The 8768-nt window shown below is 40.0% G+C and overlaps 1 pseudogene; it reads right to left on the bottom strand.

The window, feature by feature from the left end:
- Window positions 1-1152: 1152 nt before the first annotated feature.
- LOC110208552 (zinc finger matrin-type protein 3 pseudogene) lies at window positions 1153-3767 on the bottom strand (annotated as a pseudogene).
- Between the last annotated feature and the right edge of the window lie 5001 nt (window positions 3768-8768).

The following is an 8768-nucleotide window of genomic DNA, read 5'->3' as shown; positions in this document are numbered from 1 at the left end:
TGATTTGGATGTGAATATCCCTGGCAGCCGAGCGCTAATAATAAAGTCCACAATTTAAAATTAGCTTGGGTGGTCAACTCGCTAATTTCTTGGTATAACAGTGTTACACTCCCAAACTGCTGGCTCTTTTAGTGCAAAGAAGTTATAGCTGGGGAGAAATTATAGCTAGCAAGAGCTAATGTCTTCCATCTAACTTTCTTTAAAAAACTATTTTAAAAACAAGGCAGAAGAGGAATAAATGAACCACATCTTTGAGCTCCATTGGGAGCCCACATTCCTTAAACCATCTAAGCTCATCCTTTGATTTACAGATGAGAAAAACAGGTCCCGAGGGGAAGTTGCTTATTTAAAGTCACACAAGAAGAAAATTAGAAGTAAATAATGAATAAGTGCATTTCCAGTACATGGAGCAGCTGGAAGGTTAGAGACCAAAACTCAATTCTATTTTATTCACAAATGCATAACTAAAGAAGAGTGCAATTGAACTTCTATAAAATAAAATCAGCATCCAGCATTTTTTTTCCCATAGGGTTTTGAAATAAGAAGCCAGGCAAATCCTTTTGGAGACCTCAAACAAAAACTAAATATCCTGACATACAATAGGAGATAGAACTTTCAGATTCATAGAACTAAATCACCAACAAAAGGATATTACATATAGAGACAGACCTTTAGCAGCAAAGGAAAGAACTTACTGGTCAATGAGAAAGACCCAAAAAACCCCCCCTCAATTCCTCATTTTTTGAGGCAGAATTATAATGCTGGTTTTTCTTAAAACAAAGAAGATGGAGAGAGAAACCTCTAAGAGGTCACAGAGTTGATCATCCTTCTGTCTCTAGAAAGCAATACCTATCCCTCAGTCCCTCTATCATTTTTTTGTAAAAAGCAGGTCTGTTAGCTATCATCCAATTGTCCCCAAGTTCAAGTATTAAATGAAGAAACTACAGTACTCTGAAATTGATCTCATATTCTACTTGAAGGAAAATGGAGAAGGATGAGAACAATTATTAAAAAAAAAAAGCCGAGGGACACATTTAATTGAATAAGCAGCAAAAGGTGAGAGTTGGACAAATGATACTATCTAAAACCAACTTTACAGAGAAATTGTCTTTTAAGGGAACTTTTAGCCCTTTTTATTTGAAAAGCAAAAGGTTAGAAAAAAGCAGCAAAGGTACAGTCTTTCTGAGATATGAAGTAAACAGTTTCACCCAACACTAGAAAGCACTACATTAGGTACCCAAGCACCTACAGAAGAGAAGGGGGGAGCAGTCAGATAGGGAAGAGGAGGTGCAGGGAGATGCTAATTCAGCGATCGGACACACACAACATTCTAGAACGATTATAGTCATTCCAGAGAAGATAAAGTATAAAAGGAAAGGTGACCAAACACTGTGCATTTAAATGCAGAAATGGTGAAAATTAAAACACATTTTTTATCCTTTTTATCCTTTATTTACAGAACAAAATATAATGGGTATCCCTTAGAACATTGAGTAGGTCCAGCCTAGCAAATATAGAGGGTGAGCATGAAATTGTTAATAACATCTGTGAAATAACCCAAATCTTATAGCTGGGAACTCCCACATAAGTGCATATTATTACACAACATAATACGATCCTTGGATTGAAAACTGATCAAAATTTTGCCTGTTTTCTGAACCAATCATTTGTACACACACTTTACCATTTTTTAAAAGCTCAGAGGTTATTTAGAGTTGTTTGAACCTCAAAACACCCACAGCACAGCTGAAACCTACATAAAAACAAGCTGATTAGACTTGAAAAGTATGTATCTATGAAGCAGAAGGTAATGGCAAAGAGGTGGAAGGCAGACAGAGATCAGAAACTGGAAATGAAGCCTGGCCACAAGTAGGGTGGATTAGATGTGTTGGAGTGCAATGAAATTCACACAGTGGGCAGACCCTAGTAGACTCTGAAGCCATTTATACCAATCATTCTAGTCATACTGCACCAAGATGGTAGCCCACATAAAGGCATGGAAAACTGAAACCTACACTTCCCTGCATCCAGTCAATTTCCAAAGCTACTTTCCACACAGTAAGGCCACGTGCCTTCTGAAGATCAGCTTAATAAAACTAACCTGAAAACCCATTATGACCCAAAAAGCTCATTCTTTTTGAATCAGATTTTAACACCTCAAGGTACCATTAGGATTATAGATATCTACATGGAAGCAGAGGCATGTATTCATGTCAAAAATGGCCACAAAGCAGCACAGGTTGACAGAAGGCAAAAGAAGCAGGCAAGACAAACTGCTTTATCTGAAATGATCAGCAATGGGCTTCATTATAAGTATCCCAGATTCTCCATCTCATTCCTGTACCGTTGCTCGGACACCTTGCTCTTGTGCTATTTACTTTCTAAATGCTGCCGAAATTCCATCTCTTCACTAGCCCCGGCGTTACACATGGAGCAGTAAAACTGGCCGCTGGGGGTGACACACATGGCAAGGTCATGGGGAATCCACTCTCGAGATCGAGGGTTGAAGTAAGGCCCTGTATTATTTTGAAGAGCATACGCATTGTTCCTGTTCTGCACCATTTTATATTCATTCCAGTCTTTCCGGGTCCTCCGTTGACTTGCCTCTGATGAATCCAAGGACAGGTTGTTCTGGGCCTCCACCAGTCTCGTCCTCCTAGCATGATTCTTCCCTTTGTAGTGAGCCTGGGCCACAGCAAGGGAACTAAAGAAAGCATCACAGCTTACAGTAATCATTCTCTGTGGCCCTGATCACTTTGCTGCCTGGCTTGGAGATGTCCACCTGCTGGGGGGAAGCTGTCACGACAGGAGCGGGGACGGACTCCACTACGTGGCTCATTCTGGTAGAGGGTGGACAGCAACTCGCTGCATAGTAATTCCGGAATTTCTTACTATGATTTTGACCCTGATAATGAGCTTGAGCCTGCTGGGCTGAGTTAAAGGTGACATTACAAAGTTTACAGTATACAAAGGCCTACATAGCTCCTCCAGTGCAAAACCCTGCTCTGAGGCCCCAGCTCTGGCAAGCTCCTGTGCCCGGGGCAAGGGCAAAGTGGCCTCCAGCTCCAGAGGTCTCTGCTGCGGGGACAGCAGAAAGGTGGAAGAGGGGGTGAGAGCTGCTCAGGGGGAGGAAGTCCGGTGTGCTGCAAGAGGATCATTGGGCAGGAGAGTGGGCATGCTCCGGGGGCCAGTGGAAAGCCTGGTCTTCAGATTGGGGCACCAGGGGCCGGCTGCGGCTCACGCACTGCTGCTGAGCTGGGGACCTCCGTGCGCCCCGAGTCGAACCGCCCCGCACATCCCAGACCAGGTGAGGTGATGAACTCGGGCCGCCTCTGCGCCCTCCCCGGCTGCTCGGAGCTCCCGACTCCGGCTTGGGGAAGCCAGAGCTACCGGACACCTTTGTTTGTGATTTTTCAAAAAGTTAGATAATTATTTCTCCTTGTCTTATTTTCCTGGTAAATTATTTTTGATAGTAGATAGCCTATTTTTTAGATAGATACTTCTGTTGAAATAGTAGATACCTCTATTTTTTTTCAGTCTTTTCACTTCTTACACAAGGCAGGTAGATGGCACAGTAGATAGAGTACCGGACCTGGAGTCAGGAATATATGAGTTCAAATGTGGTCTCAGACACTTACCAGCTTTGTGACTCTGGACAAGTCACTTAGCCTCATTTTATCCAACTGCAATATGGGAATATCCCAGGTTGGCTGTGAGAATAAAATGAGATAATATTGTAAAGTGCTTTGTAAACCTAAAAGTGCTATATAAATGCTATTATTCATAATAATTCACTACCAAATAGTTATATTATTAATATTTAGCAATAATCTCCAACTGGGAGTTGGTTCCCCCCTATTATGACCCAGATAGCTTCCAATAAAAATGGTGCAGATTTTGCTTGCTAGGCCTCCTCCTACTGCATGTACTTGGTGATTAAATTGGCCCAGTCTCCTGCTGAGGCTCTGAGTGCTCTAGGGCGTGTAATACCTGGTTCTGTGCCTCCCTGAACAGTGACCTACAGGGGATCGTTCTATCCCCTGATGATACTCTGTCAGTCCAGGGCCAAGACTTCAGACCACAACTGTGAGAGCTCTAGATGGTTTCTACCTCCTTTGGTATGTACCCCCTTAAAAGCTATATCTTCCATGTCCCCACCGAGACCAGAGGGGCTCTGGCTTTATAAGACTATGTGGGTCCAGGCCTCCTGACAAATCTCTGCTTAGGCCAACTGCAGGTTTCCAGCAGGTTGCTGGAGCTCATGCCACCTTCTGCCTCCCCTGCCACATCTGTTCTCTAAGGGGCTCTTAGACTAATCTTTTAGCAATCTTCTTACGAAATCTTGGACTAGATGGAGGAGCTTCTTGCTGTTTCTCTTTGGTCGTCTTGGTCATTTGTTGCCCTTTTAGATATTTAGTGGAGGACTCCTTTACTGCCATCATTACTTTAACCAGAGTCCCTGATGCTTGTTTTTTATGGCTATGCCAACATGATAAATGCTGGCAGATTTTGCTGAGCTGGAAAGACTTCGAATAGTCTTGATATCTTTTTCAACTCTTCACTTTCACTCATCCCATGCATCCAGTCATATCCAATCACATTGGGTTATTTCTACCTCCCTAACATCAGTCACATACATCCTTTGCTCTCTACTCACACAGACAGTCACTGCTAGTTCAGGCCCTCACCTAGATGATTCCAACAGCCTTATATTTGGCTTTCCTGCTGCAGGTGTCTCCCCACTCCAATCCATTCTCCATTAAACTGCTAAAGTGAGTTTCTTAAAGTGTGTGTCTGACAATTTCATTCCCTCTATTCAATAAACTCCAGTGACACCCTATGACATCTAGGATCAAATGTAAACTTTTCTGTCTTAAATTTAAAGGTCTTGAAAACCTATGTCTGCTGTTCTCAGGACCAGGCTGGTTAAAGTGCAAAGAGACTGGCCAGAAGGTTTGACCCAGGTTCCCCATGCAATAAAAATCTATATTTCTGCCTATAATGTACATTTACAAGGAGTTTCATAATTTCATTTTTTATACTGAATGCTTTTTATAGATTTGGTGTCATTCATTTCTGTAAGATGGATGGGTACAATTCTCTCTGCAGAAAGGCTTGGATCATAGGGTCATAGATTTAGGGCTAAAAGAGACCTTACCAGTCATCAAATCCAACCCCCTTATTTTACAGATAAGGAAAGTAAGACTCTGACATGGTAAACAACTTGTGGAAGGTCACCCAGGTAATAAGTATCTGAGGCAGAATTTGATTCCAAGTCTTCCTCATCCCAAGTCCAACATTCTATCCACAAAACCATATTCCTTCTCTCTCTTTTTTTTTTAAAGGCAATTGGGGTTAAGTGACTTGCCCAGGGTCACATAGCTAGGAAGTGTCAAGTGTTTGGTCTGAGGCCAGATTTGAACTCAGGTCCTCCTGACTTCAGGGCCGGAGCTCTATCCACTGTTCCACCTAGCTGCACCCCCCCCATATTCCCTCTTAAAGACAAAAGGAAGAGGTTATAGGAAGGGTAGATGATTAGACACAGTGGTAGTGATGTTATATGGCTCACATTGAAGAAACAGTACTGACTAGATGAAGTTAATTGAGTTTCAATTTTTTCCTAGAATTTTGAATCAGTTATTTGGGTCAGATAAAATGCCTTTGGAGATATTTATTTTAGCATCCTTTGTTTTTGCCTTACTTATCATATAAGTAACTTCTAACTTCTTATTTAGTCTCACTATTATTCTTCAAATATGTATTTTCTTTGCTTCTTTTTTTCCATTTTCATTAAAAGTAGAAAACAAGGGGTAGCTAGGTGGAAAGAGCACTGGCCCTGGAGCCAGGAGGACTTGAGTTCAAATCCGGCCTCAGACCAAACACTTGATACTTACTAGCTGTGTGACCCTGGGCAAGTCACTTAACCCCAACTGCCAAAAAAAAAAGTAGAAAACAAAAATTGGGTGTATTCATATACTAGAGACATTTTAAATGATGCATTAAGTATTAAAGAGAATCATTATAATAACATAAGGAAGTGGCAGATTATATTTGTTAAATTCTACATTTTATCATAATAACATCTAGGCATATAGGAAGAGAAAATGCTTTAGGAGAACCTATTTGATAAATACCTAAAATTAAAGTGGTTGCTATATGATGCTAAGTATCAGATCACAGGATGATACTTTAGAGCTGGAAAGGATGTTAGAGGTCATCTAGTCACTTTCACTTTACAACTGAGGCTCAGAGAAATTACTAATGGCACACAGGAAGTAAATAGTAAGTAGCAGAATAAGATTTGTACTCAAATTCTTTGTTTCTTAATCTAATGTGCTTTCTCCCATGCTATGCTGCCCCTCTCAATTGTGGCAGAAGAACAAACAAAAGTTATAACTTTTAGGAACTCTGGGTTATTTTTCATTTTAATTTTGTAAACCTTTATTCTAGTCTTGTCAGTACCTACTGAAATATATATTTGGCATAGCAATATGGTTAATGCACTTGGCATTTTTATTCTGATTCTAGTTCTCTTATTAGCTAGGTGACCTTAAGTCACTTTTTCTTAATTTTTCTGGAAATCAGAAATTATTTCTGATATACTTCAGATATATTTAATCCCTAGTCTTGAAAATCCTTGGGAGGCTGGGTTTATTCCAAAAAAAAAACATTTAACATTCCAGCATCTCCTGGGGACACCAGAATATTCTAGTATTGTCCAAATTATTTAATGATAGGAAAGTATTGAGCTGTTTATATAGGTCTCTCTAGGAATGTAGATTTGAACTGTGTAGGCTTAGGGAAACTGTTCTGGTCTGGATCTAATCTGAGTATTTTTCCAGGTATATCTTCAAAGAAGCCACATGAGATTCAGAATGAATCATGTGAAACCTCTTCTTGAAGTTTTGCTGAAAGAGTAGTCTCAGAGAAGGACCCATACTATTGATTCAGTCTCTTTTTAGGTCTCTTTTTAACTGTATCTTTGATCAGGTTCTTCGTCCACATTTTGGAGTAGGACTCCTAGATCCCAAATTGTTTTAGATATTACACTTCCTAGAAGACTCCAAAGCTTTCTATGAGGGAAATATAATCCACTGCTATCAATGACCATTCCTACCCAGCTGAAAGTAGAGCCATCACCTATTGCATTTTCCATTTGGTTTGGCCATTTGGGGGAAAAAATGGAGCAGTTTTATCAGGGGGTTCTCATTATATGCCTGTATTCCTCTGAACTATTCAGATTACCCTTTTTGGTTGATTTTATATTGCTTCATCCTATTTTCAGACTTGGGGAAACAGCAAAAAGAAAACACTACTAGTGTTAAGTGTCTGAAGGCAGATTTGAACACAGGTCCTCCCTACTCCAAGGCTGGTGCTCTATCCACTGTGCCAGCTAATTGGATACCTGTGTATACCTCCAAGTTTAGTTGGCAAAAATTCTGCCTAAGTGACACCAGGATAGAACACTAAAACTGGAGCCGGGAAGATCTGAGTCCAAATGTGGCCTGAAACACTTATCACCTATGTGACAGTTATACTTACTACTAGTGGAATTTTGAAATTTAGGAAGGAAACACCAATATAATACAATTTTCTTGGTTGACTGCATAGAAATTTGTGGTTTAAATTGTTATACTTCTTCTCCTGTCCCTAGAAGTTCAACTTTTCAGATACTGATGATAATGATAATAAGGAATGGAAACTTTGCTAGCCTAAAGTCTCCTGGGTTATCATTTGTATATTACAGTAACTGAATTTCCAGACTTATGGGCTTAATTTTCTCAAAAGTACAGGGGAAACAAATTTACTCTTTTTGTCTTTTTCCTTTCACCTCTAGGTCTCTTATCATTACAAAACCAAACCAAACCAAACCCTACTATGCTATTTGGGTTTAATGTTTTGTTTTGTTGTTTTTTAGGGTTAAGAAGCCATTAGCTACGGTGGGAAGGGGAACAGTTATACTTGTTACAAGTGGAATTTTGAAATTTAGGAAGGAAACATCAATATGATACAATTTTCTTGGTTGACTGCATAGAAATTTGTGGTTTAAATTGTTATACTTCTTCTCTTGCAGTTAGAGCTCTGGATACCTCCAAGTTTAGTTTGCAAAAATTCTGCCTAAGTAACACAATGGAAAGACCACTAAACTGGAGCTAGGAAGATCTGAGATGTGCTGAGATACTTATCACCTATGTGACTCTGGGCAAGTCACTTAACCTTGATCTGCCTCAATTTCCTCATCTATAAAATTGGAATAATGATAACACCTACCTCATTAAACCCATAGCCCTGGATCCCAGAGACTAATAATTTAAAGTTTAGGTTTAGATTCAAAACTAGGATTTCCTGAAAAGAGAGTTAAAAAAAAGTATTCAATGTATAGTATGAACCAGGTATTTAATTCCTACATAAAAAAGGAATGCTAGATACAGAACACTCATAAAACCCAAATTAAAAAAATACCCAAAGGGCAGTTAGGTGGCACAGTGGATAGAGCTCTAGCTTTGGAATCAGGAGGACCTGAGTTCAAATCCAGCCTCAGACACTTGACACTTACTAGCTGTGTGACCCTGGGCAAGTCACTTAACCCTGATTGCCTCACCAAAAAGCAAAAACAAAACAAAAAAACCTCAAGGGTTGATACTCAAATGAACATGAAAGAGTTTGTGGGACTGCTGATAAAGCATTTTGTATTTCCCGTTGGCTCTGCACCATCCCAACATCTCTTAATAATGTCTCCTAGTAAAATGGTTAAAATTTGGGGTGGT

Source organism: Phascolarctos cinereus, unplaced genomic scaffold, assembly GCF_003287225.1.
Source record: "Phascolarctos cinereus isolate Bilbo 61053 unplaced genomic scaffold, phaCin_HiC Scaffold_5;HRSCAF=322, whole genome shotgun sequence".
In the NCBI taxonomy this organism is placed as follows: domain Eukaryota; kingdom Metazoa; phylum Chordata; class Mammalia; order Diprotodontia; family Phascolarctidae; genus Phascolarctos; species Phascolarctos cinereus.
This window is presented reverse-complemented; position numbering and strand designations above follow the sequence as displayed.